The sequence below is a fragment of the Hemicordylus capensis genome, chromosome 3, assembly GCF_027244095.1.
Source record: "Hemicordylus capensis ecotype Gifberg chromosome 3, rHemCap1.1.pri, whole genome shotgun sequence".
Taxonomy (NCBI): domain Eukaryota; kingdom Metazoa; phylum Chordata; class Lepidosauria; order Squamata; family Cordylidae; genus Hemicordylus; species Hemicordylus capensis.
In genome coordinates, this window is record NC_069659.1 from 197,528,682 (window position 1) to 197,551,173 (window position 22,492).

At 40.8% G+C, this 22,492-nt stretch overlaps 1 protein-coding gene across 3 annotated transcripts in view; it reads right to left on the minus strand.

Moving 5' to 3' along the window:
- Positions 1 to 20,599, minus strand: part of USP54 (ubiquitin specific peptidase 54) — a 188,222-nt gene extending 167,623 nt beyond the window's left edge. Inside the window, exon 1 of one of the 3 annotated variants that reach the window (XM_053306831.1) lies at positions 20,571 to 20,599. The gene's annotated coding sequence lies outside the window, so the exon portion shown is untranslated. Of the gene's footprint in view, positions 1 to 20,171; positions 20,194 to 20,570 lie in introns of those variants that run through there. The other 2 variants (XM_053306834.1, XM_053306833.1) reach the window with 2 other exon arrangements.
- Between the last annotated feature and the right edge of the window lie 1,893 nt (positions 20,600 to 22,492).

Below are 22,492 nucleotides of genomic sequence, written 5' to 3' on the forward strand. Positions count from 1 at the left end.
GCATTTAGCCTTCGCTAGCAATACTTCAAAATCAGCTGAGGAGAAAAGTCTAGCATTGTTAGGTATGGAAGGGAGAATCTCCTCGTCTGACAATTCCCCTTCTTCCTTATCTGAGTCTGGGTCAATAGGTAACTGAGGGGACTGCTCTCCCGATGAGGACTGAGACCCAGGAGGCGGACAGGGGCGTACAGGTTGGGGATTAGCAACTGGTACCCCCAGTGGGATTGAAGGAGGTGGAACAGGTGGAGGGAGCCCCGGGAGCACAGGTGGTGGCTGTCTGGGGAGTTTGGGTGTATTGGTGTCTGCAGACCCTGAGGAGGACGATGGGGAATGTCTGCGTCACTTTCTAGATCTCTGTACCAGAGTCCTAGGGAGAAACGAACCAAGTTCTGACACTGGTATGGCTCTGCGCCTGGGGCTGGAATCTGGTGAAGAAGAAGATAACCTCACCGAACCTCTCCTGTTGGGCTGCCGCCTGTGACCTAACCTAGGTCCGGGTAAGCTATCAATAGATTTCTGTAGTGGAACAGGCTGTGGGGGCGCTGGAGGAACCGGGACTGATTGTGCATTAGACTGACCAGAAAAAAATTCCTTTCTAAAAAATTCTCTCAGCCACTCTGTGGCTGCAGGGGAGAAAGGGTCTGTACTCACATTTGCAATAGGTGCTGAAGCCTCCCCCCTTGGATTAACAGATATCGCACGTAGTGCAACATCACCCTGCATAACATCAGGCTGAGTCCCGGTATTGGTCGTCGGGTTGCCCACCGGGCAGTGATCATTAGATTCCATTTGCTCCGTGGTGTTTATCGGCACTTTGCCCACCGGGCACCGAACCACCAATGCAGTTTTAGCACTTTTCTTATGACTTTCTTTCAGTTTCACGCCATTTCCCGCCGTTTTGGACTTAGAGCAGCGGCAAACTGCTTGGATCAAAAGGCGCTCGCTGAGGCGCTTGTATCCCTCCGCCTTAGCGAGGGATTCCTTGCACTTCTTTTTCTTTTTAGTCTTTTGCTCCCCGGAATGGTTGGATTTTTTGCGGGCTTTGGAAGGCATTTGGCCAGAAACTGATGCCACCGATGCCTCCCCTGATAACACCGCTGGTGTTAAGGAGGCGGGAGCGGGTAATTCAACGGCCGTTCCTGTAGAGCTAGTAAGGGCGGAGGGATCTTCCCGCCCGTTGCCCAGGTGCTGCGGCAACAGGGAAGCCTCCGATAAAGAACCCTGAAGGAGTTCTTCAGCATGTGATATGTCCATTAGGACGAGAAAATGCAAAAAATAATATAACAATTTAGCTTGTTCCAATAGTGCCCAATCTAACCAAAAAAGGTAAATTTAGTTTCCTTCGGTAACTATGTTTTGGGGCCAAATAGAGATCGGGCTCTCTTCCCCCCCTTGCACAAAGTAAGTGAAATACAGTCAAGCGGAGACACAAAGGATCGATAAGGTAGCACGACAGACAAAGGGAAAAGGCGAAAACGGGTGAAAATAGCAATCAGAGACTTGCCAAATAACAGAGCTCTCTCAAATGCAGTCTAGTCCCGAGCGAGACAGAACTGGAACTGGAAGGCAGCTACGCCCACAAAGAGTCACATGTCCAGTTCTGTCTCGAGCATGCGCACTCCATAACCCGTTTCTGAGGCTCTCCTACCACCGGGGAAAAATAAGAGATAATATAATTTATATAATGTATGTTGCATCTGAGGAAGTAGGGTCGTGTCTACAATGCCACAGTATTTGTTAGTCTCTCAGCTGCCACATACTTATTTTGAAAGGCATGTTAACTACACAACTTATAAGAGGCTAACCCCTTTTACACTGGACATTTTAAAGTATTACATTTCATTTGTGTTGCATTATAAACAAAAATCAAGTCAGAAATAAATCATTTATGATCTCCCTGTGGCTCAGAACAGATCAAAACTATTGATCATGTCCTTCTATACTGCCTGTTTTATAGAGACATTCGTGTCACCCTCATTCTCCCATTGCTAAGCAAGTTCCCAGGATGTTCGAGACAATTCTACAGCTTTCTCTAGCTTTCTGACTCTAACCCTGCCATTAAACACAGTGTTGCCAAGTTCTGTGCGATAGGCATCCGTTGAAGGATGATAGCCTGTGAGCCCCCTTTATTTGATTCTTGATAACCCTGCACTTCCCCATGCCATACCTATTGTTTTATTGCATTGTACTGCATTTTATGACTTTTAAACATAATAGTATTATTATTATTTTATTCATTTCATTTTTAGTACTTTTAGCTTTTTTAGTACTTGTATTTTTTAACATGTAATCCCCCTCATACATTTTCAGTATTATTAGTTCTTTTAATGTTAATATGCATCATCATATATGTAACCACCTTCTACTTCCACTTTTAGTTACTTGTATTCTTTAACATGTACTTCTATGCTGGTCTATGACTGTAATAGATGATGATGATGATGATGATGATGATGATGATGATGATGATGATGATGAATCATTTATGAAGTCTTATGACTTGATTTGAATAATATTAGATCAACAGGTTTTATTTGCATTAGTCATTAGAATATAGCAAAACAACCAAAACTGATAAAAATGAACACTATAGATGTTGAACAATATTGAAGTTTGCACAGCAAGTTAGTACTGCACTGGCTAACACCCAAAATTGTTTACAAACAGCAGCAGGCAGAAACTAGGCAGCTCTCTCAACATTTTAACTTCAATCCAAAATGCATTACTTGGAAATAGGCCTGAGCAATTTCATTAGAATTCACTGCCACATAAGTACATGCTTAAGACTATGCTGGAATACATTTCAACTTTAGAAGTTGGTTGTGAGATGTTTAGCACTCTATTATAGGCTAAAGAAAAAAAATTGGCCTGAAAAGTAGTTAAATCTGCTAACTACTGTATGCTCCATTTTTCATCTCTCTACATGAACACACATTTCCTACATAAAAGCATATAAATCAGCTCTCAGTGAGTCTTAGTCATCTACTCCTTTTACAGATGCAGCAATTTGTAGTTCAAATCATCTCTTTTCAACTGTGTCTGCAGGCTTGCTGTTCTTTGTGAAAGGTATGAGAACATGCAAGAGAATCCTAGAGAATCTGTACTGTCATGATAAACCTTTAAGTTAACACCCAAGCAGAATCTGCATGAAGCTGGGTTGCACACATACACAGATGCATACACTAAGGAACATGAAAGGTATTGTGGGTGGAAGAATGGAAGAGTAAAAAGATGTACTTCCATTCTTTTGTCTCCCTTTCCGTTTGCAGTGAATCAATCCTTAGACATAGCAAACTGGAATCAGAAAACCCTTTACACTAGCACTATCCCCTTTCTCTTCTGTAATCACTTGCTTGTTGCTGAGCACTCAATCATCCCACAAAAAACAGTCAAATCACCACTCAGCCATGATACTTGCTGAGTGACTCTGGGCCAGTCACTAATCTCTCAGCCTAACCTACTTCACAGGGTTGTTGTGAGGAGAAACCCAAGTATGTAGTACACCGCTCTGGGCTCCTTGGAGGAAGAGCAGGATATAAAATGTAAAATAATAATAATAATAATAATAATAATAATAATAATAATAATAATAAAAATAAATAATAATAGTAGTAGTAGTAGTAGTAGTAGTAGTAGTAGTAGTAGTAGTAGTATATAATAGTATAATAATGCTAACCAGGGGATAGCAGAATAGAAGAAAAAGAAATAGAAAAAATCGCAAAATACAAAGCTCTACGAATTGAAATTGAAAGGCTGTGGCAGAAAAAGACCAAAATAATCCCAGTGGTAATTGGCACCCTAGGTGCAATTCCAAGCCAACTTGAAGAGCACCTCAACACCATAGGGGCCACAGAAATCACCATCAGCCAATTACAAAAAGCAACTTTACTGGGAACAGCCTATATTTTGCGACGATATCTATAATAACCAACAGTATTTATTGATGATAAAATTCAGCCATCCCAGGTCCTTGGGAAGGACTCAATGTCTGGATAAAACAAACCAGTCAATAACACCTGTCTCACCATGTAAATAAGAAATAATAATAACAGAACCCGAATACCGTTTAAAAGAAAAGCAACAAGAACTAAAGCAAAAAATAACTGAGCACATGAACCAAACAACCACCACGGTTCGACTTCCAGCTCTAAAAACAGTTGCCAAAAAACAACTTGCTCAGGCATTAAAAGATGTCAATGCTGCACTTGCAGAAATAACCAATAATTTGCAAGAAACAAACTAACTAATGTACAGTGCAGTAACAATAACAATACAAGAGCTCGGATATAAGATCAGTGGACCTGTAAAAAAAGAAAGCAGTACATCACCTAAATGGAAAATTAGATTAGAAAATAAAATCTCCAGGCTTAGATCAGATGCTAGTAAATTGAAAGATATGAAAGACAAGAAGCTGAAGAATGAAAACACCAAACAGTATCTGATCCAAAAATACCACCTAGATTCAAGGAAAATTAGAGAAGTCCTGGAAATAATAAAGCAGCAAATAACAGCAGTGTCAAAGAAGATTAGCAGATATGAAGCCAGAATTAGACAACACAGGCAGAATCTCCAATTCCAGTCGAATCAGAGACATTTCTACCAAAGCATAGAAGGAGAAAATGAAAGAAATGTAGAAACACCAAATGAAACAGTGCAATTCTGGGGGAAATTCTGGGACAATCCAATAGATTAGAATTAAAAAGCAGGCTGGATGAAAGAGGTTGAAAAATGTAATCAACAAATGCAAGATCTAATAATAACATCAGAATTAATAAGTGAAAGAGCAAAGAAAATTAAAATTGGACTGCACCAGGTGACGACGAACTGCATGGCTTTTGGCTTAAACACCTAACAAACCTTAATAAACAACTATCAAAAAAGTTCAATCTCATTTTGCAAGGCGGTGATAATGAACAACGGCTAACAACTGGGAAAACTCATCTCATAATGAAAGACCCAGCAAAAGACGCAATTCCAAGTAATTATAGACCGATAACCTGCCTGCCAACCATGTTCAAATTATTAACTGGAATAATAGCAGATGAAGTGATGCAACACTTCCAGTTGAACAGAAAGGAAGTTGCCCGAACAGCAGAGGCACAAAAGACCAGCTGCTGATTGACAAAATGATTTTAGAAAATTGCAAGAGAAGAAAAACAAATCTAAGTGTTGCATGGATTGACTACAAGAAAGCCTTCGACGCCTTGCCTCACACATTGATACTAAAATGTTTAGAAACAACTGGTGTCAGCAAAAACATTCAGATATTTATAAAAAAAGCAATGAGCATGTGGAGTACACAGTTAACAATCAATGGCGAGACACTTGGACAGGTTAGGATTAGAAGACGTATTTTCCAAGGGGACTCACTATCCCTCTGTTGTTTGTAATTGCCATGACCGCACTTTCACAAATACTAAACAAAACAGGCCTCGGATACCAAACATCTAAAACATCCAGTCAAATCAACCATCTGCTGTACATGGACGATCTGAAGTTGTATGGAAAGTCCCAGTCAGAAATTGAATCACTGCTAAACACCGTCCGTATATTCAGTAGCGATATAGCAATGGAGTTTGGACTAGACAAGTGTGCTGCATTAATAATGAAAAGAGGGAAAACAACAAAAACAGAAGGAATAGAACTGCCCAATGGAAGCAACATCAAGAACCTGGAAGAGAAAGAACATTACAAATACTTGGGAATTCTCCAGGCTGATAACATCGCACACAATGAAGTTAAAAGAAAAATTGGAAGTGAATACATCTGGAGAGTTAGAAAAACCCTTAGGTCCAAACTCAATGGCAGGAACACCATACAAGCCATAAACACCTGGGCTATACCTGTTATCAGATACACTGCAGGAATAATAGACTGGACCCAGGCAGAGCTAGAGACGCTAGATTGTAAGACCAGGAAATAATGACCATCAATCATGTTCTGCACCCCCACAGTGATGTAGATAGGCTATACCTCCCTCGCAGCTCAGGTGGAAGAGGAATGCTGCAAGTCCATCAAACAGTAGAGGAGGAGAAAAGAGGCCTTGAACAATATATCAAGGAAAGTGAGGAAGATGAACTTAAAATGGTCAATAACGAGAAACTATTCAACACCAATGAAACAAAGCAGGCCTACAAGAAAGAACAAGTCAAGAACCGAGCAGAAAAATAAGCCACTGCATGGTCAATATCTGCACAATATAAGTGGAAAATCAAACATCACCAAGACCTGGCAGTGGCTTAAGAATGGAAACTTGAAGAAAGAAACTAAGGTTTTAATACTGGCTGCACAAGAACAGGCACTAAGAACAAATGCAATAAGAGCAAAAGTAGAAAAAACCAACAGCACGGAGGCGCGGGGGGGGGAGCACGGAGGCGCGGGGGGGAGCACGGAGGCGCGGGGGGGAGCACGGAGGCGCGGGGGGGAGCACGGAGGCGCGGGGGGGGAGCACGGAGGCGCGGGGGGGAGCACGGAGGCGCGGGGGGGAGCACGGAAGCGCACTTACCCCTCCCGCCACGTTTCCCCCGCTGGCGCATTAGTTTTGAAAAGCTTTTGGGGCAGCAGAAAACCTCCCTGCCGCCCCTTCCCCCAGTCGTCGGCAAAAGGCTTAAAAAAGCCTTTTGCACGTGTGCACGTCGTGCACGCACGTCACGTCTCTGTGTCACGTGTGCGTCGCAGAGACGTGACGTGCACGTGCAAAAGGCTTTTTTAAGCCTTTTGTCGACGACTGGGGGAAGGGGTGGCAGGAAGGTATCCTGCCACCCCAAAAGCTTTTCAAAACTAACGCGCCGGCAGGGGAAACGTGGCGGGAGGGGTAAGTACAACTTCCCCCGCCCTTAAAGAGCCCCCCACCCCAGTGCCGGACCACCAAACTGCCCTCATGTCCGGACCGGTCCGGAGGCCTTCAGAATGGCCTCCGGACCAGTCCGGGCTCATCCCTAGCAGAAATTACCAAGAAGAGGAGAGAACCCAAAAAAGATAAAGACCTCAGGAAGGAACTTATTAGGGAATTTCAAAAAGCTGTTAGAGACAAGGGACAGTATTACAATGACATCTGTAAAGACCTTGAGGATGGAAATAGACACGGAAACAAAAAGGAAAGTTTTTGCAGCTCCGCAGTTCCATGCACATCCCTAATTTCTGCCATCTGAACCTCTGAGGTCATTTCTGGTCAACAGTTTGCTAAACTGAGCCTTTTTGTGGCTCTTGTTAAAAAACAAATACAAATTCCACCACCAATTTTCATGGAAGGTCAACAGAATTGGAGGGGGGGCACTGATGGACAGCTGGAGACCTGCAGAGCACAGTATGTCACTTTATTTCTGCCTTTTAAAGCCCTTTTCCACCTCCAGGAACCTAATCCCCCCAATTCCCAATGCCTCAAGGCCTCATTATCTGCAGTTGTAGGCAAGAATGTTACCCCCATGGATAACGAGGGCCATATATATGTATATATGTATAGCTGACCCAGTGGTTAATATGTTGTTGTAGTACTGAGGCCAGAGAGTGCGTACAAGCCTCAAGGAGGCTATCAAGCTCTTTTGAGACTAGAAGAGAGAAGCAGTGCTATATGCAGCAGCAGAGTGGCTAGATGGAAAATAGCAGAACCAATAAGCAAAATGGTCCAATAAACAGACAACCCCTAAACAATTATTCATAAATTATTAAAGTGTAAGAATATTGAGATTTTCAATTTACACATTTAATTACAAATTAGAAAATATGATTAAATGCAGGGTGGATTTGATTTAAATCAAACTGATTTAAATCACGATTTAAATCACGATTTAAATCACTAGCGGGGTGGATAAAAATCAAAAAAATCCTATTTAAATCAAAAAAATCCGATTTAAATCAAAAAAATCCGATTTAAATCAAAAAAATCCGATTTAAATAAAAAAAATCGGATTTTTTTTATTTAAATCGGATTTTTTTATTTTTATCCACCCTGCTAGTGATTTAAATCGTGATTTAAATCGTGATTTAAATCAGTTTGATTTAAATCAAATCCACCCTGATTAAATGTATTCCACTTGATGGCTTCCATTTGATAGAGAAATATAATCAAAGCATGGGTACATAACCAAAGCATGGGTATGTCTTTGAACAAATGTCCCTCCCCACTGCACTTTTTAAATCTGACTTTGAACACTATTACTATATACCACCTTTTCTTTAAAAAAAACAAAACTAAGCTCTTATTAGGTTCCAATAAACACCAGTAATAAACAATCAATAAAACAGCACAATTTGAAGATAAGATCAGAGAAGAAATTATGCATCAATCACACTGGCTACTTTGTTCATATCAACGAACATTAGCTTATTCAGGGTTGTATTAAACTTCATATAATTATTAATAGCTTAACACAAGGCAGTCACAAACACTATCAATTCATTTTCCAATTAATGATCGAGTGGGCTCCCAGTTAACAGCTAATAGTTTTAAGTTAATGCTGGGCTTGGCCATATGGTTGGGTTTATATGGTGATCTCCAAGGATTTCTCATGGAAAGCTTCACCGCATAAGAAATTGTTGCTATATTTAACCATCAATCTACTCACTTCCAGAACAGAGTAGGCGATTGGTATGGGTGGTCTTAAAGTGTTAAATACACATGATACCTGATCTTTACCCCCAACTCTGTTTAAAAAGACTGTGGGGATTTGGGACGAAGGACATCTGGACAGCTCAAGAAATTGGTAATGGGATATACTGCTTTTCAGTGGTTGGTCACTGCTTCAATTCAAGACCGAGTTGTAGTTAAAAAATACTGTACACCAGCTGTGGTCTCAGAGAAATGGATTGGTAACCTCAGCAGAGGCCACAGAGACCATCACAATTCATATCACTGATGCTTTTGTTGGAGAAAAAGTGGCATTTCCAAAGCCACAGAGCTCTCTCCCTTCCACCCACAGCAACAAAACTGACAAAGATCTGGGTGCTGGCATTAATTTTATTAGGGCAATAAAGACAATTTATTCGGAGCAATATGCTAAGATCATTGTAAATGGGGAATTATCAGATAATTGTAAAATACAAAAAGGGACTAGACAAGGATGTCCACTTTCCCCATTGCTTTTTATATTAGTCCTAGAAGTGCTTTGTAGAAGTATTAGAGAAGATGATAAGCTACAAGGCCCCCAAATTGGGAAACAAGACTACAAATTGAGAGCCTTTGCAGATGATGTTGTCCTCTTTTTAGAAAATCCAATGGACAAGATTGAAAGACTTTTGGAAAAAATACAACAATTTGGCCAACTGGCTGGATTTTACATAAACAAGACCAAAACGAAGGTTCTGACTAAAAATATGGATCAGAAATCTAAGGACAGACTATCTGAAATAAGTGAGTTGAAAGTGGAGAAGAAAATCAAATATTTGGGGGTTTGGCTCACAAATAACAATTCTTTGTTGTTTTCAAATAATTATGTCAAAATATGGAATACAGTAAAAATTGATTTACAAAGATGGTCTAACATGAATTTGTCTTTAATGGGAAGAATTTCAGCGGTGAAAATGAATGTCCTGCCTAAAATGTTATTTCCCTTTCAGACTATTCCTATAATCAACACTTTAACTTGTTTTAAGCAATGGCAGAAGGATATAACTAAGTTTGTTTGGCAAGGGAAAAGACCAAGAATTAATTTTAAGAATTTAACAGATGCAAAGGAAAGAGGTGGTCTTACCCTACCAGACTTAAGGTTGTATTTTGATGCTGTTTGTTTGACGTGGTTAAAAGAATGGATAACATTAAGAAATCCTAGAATACTTGATTTGGAGGGATTTGATAGAAGGTTTGGATGGCATTCATATTTGTGGTATGAAAAAAGTAAAATACATAAAGACTTTCTGAATCATTATGTGAGAAGGAGTCTAATAAGGGTATGGTTAAAATATAAAAACTGGCTGGAACCTAAAACTCCATTATGGGTATCTCCGACTGAAGCTTTAACACGTAAAGAAACAAATATGCAATCGCAATGGGGTACTTATAGGGATTTGTTATATTTTCAAGAAAAGGACTGTAAATTAAAGAGTTTAACTGAAGTTCAAAACTGGGTTAGAGATTGGTTTCAGTACCACCAGCTAAATGAAATCTATAAGAAGGATCTTAGAGTTGGATTTGAGAAGGAGTTATGTGAAAATGATGAAAAGTTAGTTTCTAAAATGTACAAGCTTTTGCTTTTGGAGGAGACAAGAGATGAAGTGGTTAAAATGACTATGGTAAAGTGGGCTCAAGATGTGGGGTGTAATATAGAAATGGCAGCCTGGGAAAAATTATGGAAAACTGATTTAAAATTTACAGCATGTTATGCTTTAAAAGAAAATTATTATAAAATGATGTATAGATGGTATTTGACACCAAAAAAATTGGCATTAATGTATAAAAATGTTTCAAACAAATGCTGGAAATTCTGAAATGTTGGACATTCTGAAGGTACCTTTTTTCATATGTGGTGGACTTGTAGGAAGACTAAGGCCTATTGGGATATGATATATAATGAGTTAAAGAAAATACTTAAAAGGACATTTCCTAAGAAACCAGAATCCTTCCTGCTGGGAATCAGGGTGGATTTGATTTAAATCAAACTGATTTAAATCACGATTTAAATCATTAGCAGGGTGGATAAAAATCAATGATTTTTTTAAAAAAATCAAAAAAATCCAATTTAAATCAAAAAAATCCAATTTAAATCATTGATTTTTATCCACCCTGCTAATGATTTAAATCAAATCCACCCTGCTGGGAATAACACAAGTTGTATTTTCTACAACTGATTTAACATTTTTAATGTACGCTTCTACGGCTGCCAGAATAATATATGCACAGAAATGGAAGAGCAATGAACTCCCTTCAAAAGAAGATTGGCTGATAAAAATTTTGGAATATGCAGAGATTGCAAAACTTACAGTATTGATAAGAGATAAAAATTTAGAATGCTTTAAAGAAGATTGGAAACCACTCTTGCTGTATCTAAAGAACTATTTCCCTACTATGGATTTTACAGCAGGGTTTGAAATTTAGTAATAATAGCAGGTTGGGTAGATTAAAATTGTGTTTGTAAGGTTTAAATCAATGTTTTGAATTATTATTATAGCAAAGGTAAATTTTATAGTTGATGATTCACAAAGAGATGTGAGCGGGAAGTCCATATTTGTTTATTTGTTGTGAATGTTAATAAGAATGTTGTTAAAATCAATAAAAATTTAATTTGCAAAAAAACCAAAAACTGACAAAGATCCAATGGATTGTGCAAAGCAAAGATAGCATATCAATCTCTCTTGCTATGGGGGGAAAAGAATAGGATCATTCTAAAAAGGATAAAGGCAGGATGTATGTGTTTTTATTCTACTTTTCTCCTGTTTTTCACCCACAAAACTCAAGGCAACACATATAGCGTTCCAAGGCTTTCTCCCAGCACTGACCAAACCTAAACCCTAGCAAGGTTACTAGGAGATGTACCTCCAGACTATTCTCTGAGACATGCCTCACTCCTCTTCCAGATCTGAAGCAAGATGAGGCAACCCCACATACATGTTCAAATCACAACACATTTTATTACATGCAATATCATATACTTGAGCCACCTAATGGCACAGCTGGGAAATGGCTTGATTATCAAGCCAGAGCTTAACGGTTCAAATCCCCGCTGGTATGTTTCCCATAGTCTGGGGAAAAACCTATATCTTTTTGTCAGAAATATAGGAAGATGCTGAAAAGCATCAACTCACATTGTGTGGGAGATGGCAATGGTAAACCCCTCCTGTATTCTACCAAAGACAACCACAGGGCTCTGTGGGCGCCAGGAGTCGAAACCATCTTGATGGCACACTTTACCTTTATCATACACTTGCAGTCCCAATGAAACTTGCAAAACAGTTGACAGGCAAAACTTGCAGACACATATTAGCCCATCTTAAAGGCCTTCTTGAACAGTTTCTATTGTCCACTGAGAAGTGAGCAATGTCTGAGCCAGGCAAGCCTCACTCAGGAGGGCATTCCACCATTGCAGCACCAAAACTGCAAAAGTCCTGTTTCTCTTGCACATCCATCTTACCTCTGAAAGTGGGGAGACATGGAGCAAAGTCTTAGAAATTGACCTGAAGGAAAAGGTAGACAGATCAGGGAGACTTTCAGATATCCCTCTTAGCCCTCAGAATGTTTAGATTTTTAAAGGTTAGCATATCATCACCTTAAATTTAGTCTTAAAACAAATAAGTAGCCAATTCAACAGGAATATTATCAGAATTATACATTCTGTGTAGAAGCCTCCATTAAGAGTCTGACTGCAATGGTCTAACACAAGTTCCCTAGTACACTTCAAGCGGAGCCCCACTTAGGGCATACTACAGTTTTCCAGTGTAGATGTTGCCATGGCACAAATAACTGTGAACCTGCAGTTTAAGACAGATAACAGGTGACCTACAACCTAAGCCGATAAAAGACACTCCTAAGCATGCAGAAGCAGCACCAGATCCAGAAACGCTGCCAAACTGTGACTCTCACCTTACATAATGCAACCTAACCAAAACAGACTGTATACTGTCTACATATAGTTATGACACAATAAGGCCATTCTCACGACCAGCCTACCTGGGTAGAGCTGATTTTGAGAAGCGCTAAGATCGATCCCAGCGCTCCTCAGCCAAGTAGTCTGGGTTTGAAACCCGGGCTAAAAATGTGGTATGACACACAAGCACCTCCTACCTCACTGCCCAGTCATGTGGGTGCTCAATCTGCCGGCAGCTCCTTTTGGGCTGCCAGCAACCATTGAGATAATAGAGCGAGAAGGAGTGACCCGGCAGCAGGAAGTTCCCCAATTCTCACATGGTGCATTGTGGGATTCCTGGCAACCAGACTTCCTTCCTTGCTGCCTCTGGATCATTGCACCACTCCACTGATTGTGTGGGCATGCAGCATGGCACAGCCCAGGAGTGGCAGGGGTCATGTGGGGGAAGTTAGGTAGGGTCTTGACTTCCCTGCAGCCCCTGTCCAGCCCCAGCACCGATGGTGGTGTGAACAACCTTAGTGGCTAACATACTGTGCAGAGGTCTATTCATCTACTAACTGAGCAATGAGGCACCTTTTAAAGTGCTGACTCTCCTATATTTAGCAAAGGAAGAGCAACTGTTCCTATCCAACCCCAGCAGAGCATTCCTTCAGTGGGTGTTGCTGGTGTCTACCTGGTGTTTCTTTGTAGACTATGAGCCTTTGGCAGATAGGGAACCATCTTATTTCGTTTCTATGTAAGCCACTTCGAGAACTTCCGTTGAAAAACAATATATAGTAGTAGAGGCACACCAATGTACAACACATCCACGCTACTTCCGGAAGCGGGGCTGCTCTGTGCCTACTAAATTAAACTTGTGATTGGCTGTTTATGATTGTTTTTCCTTCACTTACTGGACTACTAGTGTCACATCTGTAATCATTAACTGCTTAGTTAATCATTACAGATGTGACACTAGTAGTTCAGTAAGTGAAGAAAAAACAATCATAAAAACAGCCAATCACGTTTAGTTTTTCTTTTCTTTTTCAAATGCACATTTGCAGCTGGCGCAGCGGAGAAGTAACTTGGTTGCTGGTTCGAATCCCTGCTGGTATGTTTCCCAGACTATGGGAGACACCTATATCAGGCAGTAGTGATATAGGAAGATGCTGAAAGGCATCATCTCATACTGCGTGGGAGATGGCAATGGTAAACCCCTCCTGGATTCTACCAAAGAAAACCACAGGGCTCTGTGGTCGCCAGGTGTCAACTTGACGGCACAACTTTTACTTTAAGTAGCAGCAGGCAAATTCTTAAAGCATCACTGCTTCATGGAATATTTGATAACATTTGACCAGTCCACATGCCAGCCCTATCTGACGTGCCAATCTTAATCTTTAAATTCATAAACAGTGACCCCTTTTAGATTATCTCATTCTTTACAACCATTTGTGATCTCCATAGTCATTCCAGAGCAGCTGCTTGATGATGTTCTCCATACGAAGCAGTTCAATGTACTTTTATACAAAAGCAGTCTGTCAAATTCCACCCCACCACACTCAGCTCCAAATATCCAGCAAAGACCAAGAGTGCTAACATTTCCAGAAGGCAAGAAAGTCCTTCTTATTTGGGTAAGCATTTTTTTAAAATCAAAGAATACAAAAGGATAATCCAGAGGTTTATGACAGATTCGTTTATTAAATTGTTTCCACTGTAAGCTGTTCTAACTGTTGAGCTTTTACCACAAAAAATTATCCCCAAAATCTAAAATTAAATATTCATAAATTTATTGTCCTAGTTTAATGTTATTATTTATTTTAAACTTCAAAGACTCATATTTATCCTGTTTAAAGTCTTTTCATTCTGTGTTCACAGCAAAAAGGGTATAGTGCCTGCAAACTTTTAAGAGCATTGTTTTGGTTTATTTTTAGGGCTCTAATCCTTGATTACAGAACAGCCATAATAATTCGCAAGAAGGACAGGTTGCAATAAACCAACAGGAAAACCAGATCCACTGTATTCTGAAAGAGACAAAAGGGCCTATTTCTTAGAGTTTTTGTATAAAGTGAAGCAACTGGAATTCCTCAGGTGATCAACTGTCCCAAATAAATTCACAAAAGTTATTCCCTGACTGCCCATAGATGACAGTTATATGACACCCTGAAAGATTGGAAGAAAAAGAGAAAAAAGCCAATTCCATCAATTTTTAAAATAATATCTGTATTTATCCAACAGGAGGCAATACGTAAACCGCAAGCAACAGGTGAATGGTTACTTCCAAATCCAAGGCCTAATACCTTGAATAATATGTATAAGGCAGCCACATTTGCACCAGTACAATGCAAAGCGGGTTATTTATTTCTAGTTTCCATCCAACACAGAGAGAAACAGCCACATAAGCAGCCTAAATAACAAGCTAGGTTTTCAATCCATTGCACCCCAAAATAAACTTTCAGCTACCCCATAGCATACACCGTCACTGAAAAACTATCTTCTTTGAGATACACAAGCTTCAGTCTGGGCCATGGTGTTGTTTTTCCACAAAATGCTGTCACATGATGCCCCTGGGCAAGACTTATGAATAAGGATGTGGTTGTTTTATACTCAAAAATGAGCCTTGGGCCATCCCAAATTATATACCCATTGGACCAGGAGATGGTCCCCTGCAAGGCACTTAGTTCTACCATCATGACCAGTCAAATGCTTTGTCTTTGCTCAAGACATTGTCAAGTGCACAGGCTTCAATCCAGTAATATCCAATATATGTATAGAAGGAGGAGGAGCTGGTGCTGTGCACAACAAAATAATCCCAACACAAACATCATACACCAGGAGAGAATCCCATAAAGATATCCTAGTATTGTGTGCAATCTAATAATTGTTTTCGCACAAGACACTGCCCAACACACTTTCCTAGTCCAGTACTGCCCCATATATGTATAAAAGAATAAGGAATTGGTGCAGAATACTCTACAGTAAGCTTTGAGTCATCCCAAATTTTGCAAAAGATATCATCCAATCCACTGTCCCTAATCTAATAAACCAATATATTTAGAGAAGTATAAGGAAGAGATGGTGTGCATCCCACAAAATGCTTGGGGACACCTCAAATCATACAGCCACATCAGCACTAGGCAGTCCCTTATGTGTTGCCACCTAGGATTACATATATCCCAAGAGTTTGTTCTTGCAGAAGACACTTCAAATGCACAAAGTAACAATAGGCTATCTATTGTTAAAACAATGCATCCTACTACCAGGAGACTGTCCCTGACAAGATGCCTAACCACTTTGCCCAAGCCAGTGATTTCTTTTTGTACAAGACATGGCCAAACATCCATGATGACAAACATACTGGTGAATAAGGAAATCAGGGTGTAATATTGGACATTATTTGACTGGGAACAGTGTGTCTGGTAGTGTCTTGTGCAGAAACAAAGCAGTGGGCCAGTCAGGAGACTGAAGCATCTCATAGGGGAGAGTCTCCTGGTCATGGGGGTAGGTTCCGGTTTCCCAAAGTTCATTGGGGGTGGGGGTGCACAGCACCAGTTTTTTTGGAAAGTACTGGACTGGGCACAGTGTATTTGGCAGTGTCTCATGCAAAAAGGAAGTGTTGCACTGAATCCAACACTAGGGCATCTTGTAGGGAACCATCTCCTGATCATAGGGATGGGTGGTCCCCAAGGCTTGTTTTGGTATATAAAACCCCCAGTTCCTTATTCATAATCCCCAAAGCATTTTGCTGAAAAATACTTTTCGAGTCTGAATACTTATGTATCTCTAAAAGAAAAGCCTTCCAATGAGAGGATGTATGATACGGGATAGCCCAAAGCTTATTTGGGTACAATGGGGTGAAAACTGAGTTTGTCCTTCAGGCTGCTTATGCAGCTCTTTGCATCAAATAAGGACCTGGGAACCAGGAACCAATTTCAGCATAGTTATTACAATGCAAGTTGGTAACATGCTTTGTGTGAGATGAATGCTTATATACACAACCAGCCTTTGCAATCTAGTATGCCAGGAACTGATTGCACACTAGAGCACAGCAATCAGTTGTTAAACATCTGATCTTCCCTACAGATGTTGCTTTTTTTGCAAAAGGATGCTGTAAAGTACATCACAATCAGGGCAGCCAAATTTCTTGCCCAAGCACTAATAGTGCATACAAAGGCTAAATAGAATGTTATGGACTACTGTGGACCATCATAGAGATTTGTGTATTCTTCTGGCATCATGATCTAAAATATTTGTAATAACTTGTCCCCCCCCATAAGATTTGCTTTTTAAAGTAGCTGATTCTTGTATAATGACATATTACAATAAATGAACAGAACTTCCCTAAAAACTAATACATTTATGAAATCAGGGTCTTCACTGTCTTAGGAACAGCGACATGTCACCCACTAGTACAACATTCCTGAGAACATGGGCACACAAGCCAGCTTCCTAGAAGTAGGAGGGAGGGACAAACTTTCTGCTTGTCCTGGTAAGTTCCTGCCCTGCCCTTTGTACACATGCATGTATGTAGTTCACATGTGCAAACAGCAGCACTAGAATTATTTAGTAGACTTACTGGTGAGGAAAGGCTCCAAGATCCTGCACCACATAGCAAAATCCAGCACTTCTCTGCGAGTGGGTCATGACTCACTGAACGGGTCATCACTCACTGGTTCATCAGTGTGAAGCCAATAGGAAGCAGGAGACTTCATTCTAAAGAAGAGCAAAAGCTTCCCCTTTCAGCAGCCCCACATCAGTGGAACGATTTGAATAGGAGTTCAAAAATTGATCTGAAGAAAACCTGGGGCCTGCTTTGTGATGCAACAAGATATGGGGATCTTTGAGCTACAGTTTGTTCTTTCAAAGCCAAACTGCTGTCTCTTCTCAGAAGTCAATATGTCAAGAAACATTGTGAGGGAAATGAAACTTGCTTTCCTACAGCCAAACCCAGAAAGGGAGTGTGATTCAGTGGCTTCACCTGGAATTTGGACACATCCCAAGAAAAAAATCTGGTGCTCAAATACCATAATTTGTAGTTCAGCATGTATTACACCACCCCCTCTTTGCTTGAACTTGTGAGAACTGCAAGAGCAGACATATCCGCAAACAGAAGTGAATCCACCTACACCAGTGCTGATTTCATTCTACAGCTGTACTATAAAAGGATGTTAACAGTCTATTCAGCAGCTTTGCAAGTCATGTACAAAAATATTTTGACATATGTAAATCAAAAATCTTCACACACTAGTCATCCTACTTCCTTCCAAATGCTGCACCTTGATCCCAGCCTCATATGTGTCATCTCATACATGCTCCGATTTCCCTTCTCTTTTAGCTCTGAAAGGATTCTTGCACATGTGCTTCTCATTCTTCACCATTACTCAGAAAGCCACCCCAATCACTTGCGTTAAAGCCTAAAACACACAACGCTTACAATACATTCTTGAAAATGACTGGGGTGAGTTCTTGTGATAACAAAATGTCTCCAGAAAATATCCTTACTCCAACTCCATAGAACAGAAGTTACTTGCTAACAGCTATGCTAGAACCAACTAAAAGTTCAACAAGTTCAGCATCCTGTTCCCAATGGTAGCCAATTAGATGCATCTGGGAAGCACACAACCAGCCCAACTCTGTTGTTATTCCCCAGCAAGTGGTATCCAGACTCACATTACTTCTAAATCTGGAGATTTCATAGAACCATCATGCCCAATCAGGGTTAATCCTGACAGCAATGGTAAACCCCTCCTGTATTCTACCAAAGAACACCACATGGCTCTGTGGTCGCCAGGAGTCAACACCGACTCGAAGGCACAACTTTACCTTTATTCTTTTCCACATCAACCTGTATGCTGAAAGCATATTGCAGGAGGATTGTAGGGCTTATTTTAGAGCATACCCATCCATGGTTTATGGAGGGCTTCCGGAAAGCTTGTTGGGATTCACTTATGTAAACTGAGAACACATTCAACACCTTCCTGCAACTACAAACTTCAGGTGAACTTGGTAGTGGCAGGACAGTTTGCCCTTCAGAGAAGCTTAGTTGTCATTAATGATCTTCTCAATGAGAAAACCCCAATACATTTCTAAGGAACCCTAGTGATTGACAGAACAATTTGTTAACAACTGCCACAGTGCACGATGAACGCTTCTAATTTCAAACATACCTGTCTCATTTTATTAGAACACTGCTAGTGGCCGACAGCCAGACCAGTGTTCCCTCTAAGGCGTGCACATGTGCACACACTTACACTTTTAAAAATCTCCGCTCAGCTAATTTTAGATACTGCTCAGGTTAAATCAGGAAGGCCCCACTCTGAATGCAGGTACGCACACACTGCCTTGATACTGCCACCAAGAACAAAATTTATTCCGCTCACAGATGAAAAAAATTAGAGAGAGCATTGAATTTGTGGAGCTGTGCAAAGTTGTAGTACTCTGCAACATTGTACAACTTCTGATGGAAGATCTCTGGTCACCTACAAGGTTGTGGTAACCTGCTGTGTAACCTGTTGCACAAAGCATTGTGCAACTTAATACCTTCTGCTAGCACAAAAACTAGTCTGGAACATATTTCCTTTCTTTGCACAACATCATTGCGCTAGGCTGAATGTAAGCCAGTATCCGCATACGATATCTGTAGAAACCCTGGCCTTACTCATCACTCTAATCTACATGGTTCACTATCCAATACCATTGTACCCACACAGACATCATACCATTCAGTGTGCTCCACCACTGGCCTCATACACATATCATAAAAGCAAAAAACAAACAAAAACCCACCAAGCTAAGCATAAAGCCTGGAAATGTAACAGAATGTATTAAACTACTTTACAAATCCAATAGTAAGAAGCATATATGCAGTATTTTAAATATATATATTACAACCTCATTTGTGTACCACATATGTGGGGGGGAATCAAGAAGTCCTTACACACAAATGAATGTCAGCAGAATTTCAGCCTTGATTTGTGATTCATAAATTATACAATTCTCTAAAGATTACCTGGAGTTTCTAGCAATACAACACAGTGCGGGGAAGAAGGAACATGAGTGGAATGGAAAGAAGAAAGATCCTTCAGAATACAGCCAAGGAAATATCCTTTCAAAGAGACTTGTGACACGTGAAAAGCTAACAGATCAAGTGTTATTGTGTGTACATGCAGCAGTACTAGTACGTCTGCAAAGCCCAGGTGTATGCACAACAAAACCAGAGTAATGCACTCACATTAACAATAATTAGCAGTGTGCTTTTCTTTTTCTTTTTGCCTGTACCACATTTGCCAGAGGAGGGTAACGCTTCATTCATTTCGTGACGCAAATAGGCTCTAGCCCATGAAAGCTTATTTCAAACACACACACACACACACAGACACACAAGTTAGACTTTTAAGCTTGGTTTTGGTGATCATACTACCTCGTATTTCCCTAACTAGGCTGTTCTAATTTTAACACCTGTAGCGTGACAGAACCCGACAGTCCCATTTAAGCCTTACATTAACAAAATCAAATGTGCTGATAGATTCCAGGTCAGTAGCAGTTAAAATACCGGGACGGGGGTGGCGGGGGGAGGAAACAGAAAATATAAGGGACGCCCGGAAACAACAGGGAAGAAGGAGCGGGATGTTCATACCCAAAATGTGCGCAGAGGTGGGAGAAAGAGAGAGAGATTCCTACCTTCCCGCCTCCCATGCCCTTCACAAAGCCAAGGTCTCCTCCGACTCCCCCCGCCCCGCTCCGCTCCCCCCCAACCCGCGTTTCAGGTGACTCCCCCTTTGAGGCGGGATAGGGAAGCGCCCCTCTTTGGGATAGGTGCCCAGGTTCAGAATCCGACCAACCCCCAAGGGGGCCTGGCGCGGTCTGTTTCAAGCCGTTAACAGGTCGCCAACTTACCGACCAGCCCGCCCGCCCGCCCAATGCCCCTCAGGCACACACAGCTCTCAAGAGCATCGTATCCTCGTCGGGTTTTTCCTCCTCCCCCACCCGGGCTCTCGCTACTACTACAGCTACAGGGAGCCAAGGCAACCGCCTCTCGCGATAACTTAGACGTGAGTGAGGCTGCACAGCCCTTCAGACCTTTTCTCGAGGACACGCCCGCCTAGCGAGAGCTCTTCTTCTGCCGAGGAATGGGCAGTCAAGGGGAAGGAGAGGCTAAATCTCGCGACAACACACGCGATGCAGGAGGACGCTCAGCCTTATTATCGCCAGCCTGTCCGAAATGGGTTGGAAGGCAACGAAGGACAGGGTGCTGTTGGGGAGCGTCGACTCCGGTTCTTTTTCATGCTATTGTTTCTGCACCCTGGGATAGGATCTTTTTCGACTTCATTCTCTAGTAGTTCATTCAGTCGGGTGTGGTATACACGTCCAGTGGAAGTAGAGTTTCGGAATGGTTGAATGGACGAAACACTTTCAGGCTGCAGGTAGTGGGGTGCCATTATTGATTACTTTCCCATGTGAAAAACAATTCCACTCAAGTAAAAAGCCAGTGCAGCAAGGAGAACATTTCTGGTACAGGCTACTCCTTGCTGGGCTCGTTTTCTGCTTGCAGGAACTTTTTTAACCTAGGAGAGTATTTAAAATGCTCCCGTTGGTGGCGATTCAATCCATTCTGTCGCTTCATTCAGCCTTGTAGATGAGGCGTGTCCATAAAACGTTGCAAAAACTCTTCATCTACCATTTGTGACAACTAGTCATGGTGGGACATTTCTGAGTAACACATTATTCAGGGAGCATATGTAATTTCATGGCAAAGTTAGTGAAATCTTTAAACAAATTGCTTTCTCTGATTCAAAAGCCTCTCTAGATGAAGAATTTTCATGTGCTACATGTGAAAGTGGCACCACCTCTGTGATGACATCAGAATGCAGTGTCTCATTAGTAAACCTCATCTCAATAATTATTGGGCCAATTTCGTTATGTAAGGTGTCATTGGAAAAGTATTTTCATAAGCTATAAAACACGTTCTTATTTCTGAATAATATTTTCCTCCTTTTTACAGACAGAACACAGGGGTGGGGGGAGAGCACCTGGGTTTTTAGCACCATTCTGGAATCTATTCTGAAACCAGATTCTGGTTATCTAACCTGGCTAATTTTTTATTTTATTTATTTATTCAACATATTTTTATTTTTATACCTCCCAAAACTTGTGTCTCTGCGGTTTAACCACAGTGGTTTGACCAGAACTGCCTGAAATTCTGGCTTCTGTCAGTCCCACAGGGCTCAGCGATCCTGCTTAATTCTTTAACCATGATTGCATGTCTTGTGTAAATATAAGAGATCTAATAACAGCTGCCTCCTTTGCACTAATGGCTTGCAAGATGATCTTAGTATTAGCCTCCTCTTGTGTACTCTGAATCAAATCAAAGGAATCGTGTGTGGCAACCACTTCATTTCATCATACAAACAATAAAGTCCTTTCAACAACGATGTGCTTCATACTTAGTGAACTGTTTTTTTAATGTGTGACAGCATAATGTTTGAGATACTGGTACTATCACTGGTTTTGTAGTGTGTTGTTAAAACATCCTGGGCGCTCTTGTCGCAGTGATATATTTTTAATGGACTCTGTAGTGTATGTATGTATGTTAGCTGAACTTCATTATTGTTCCAATATTTCTGCTGCAGCTTTGCAGTGAAGACTTCAGTCAGATTCTGGTAAGTTTGTTTTTCAACAGCCAGTCACCAGTTTTGCCATTTCTAATAAATAGTTTGAGAGAGGCCAAATTGTATTAAGTTTAATTCAATTTGATATCGTATTATGTATTTTTTGAAATTTAACTGCTGAACAACTTGATTGGATTCATGATTTTTCTTTTTTAACTTAGGTTTGATATTCAAACCTAGTATTTGTCATTTCGTTAATGGCACGACTGAAATAAACTCTATTTGATTTCACTAAATAAAGAGTAGCAAACACTCAGCCACTTTCATGTTATGGTGGAATGTTGACTTCCTTCTTGTTCCAGCAAGTTGAATTGTTCAGTTTCTTCCAAGAGA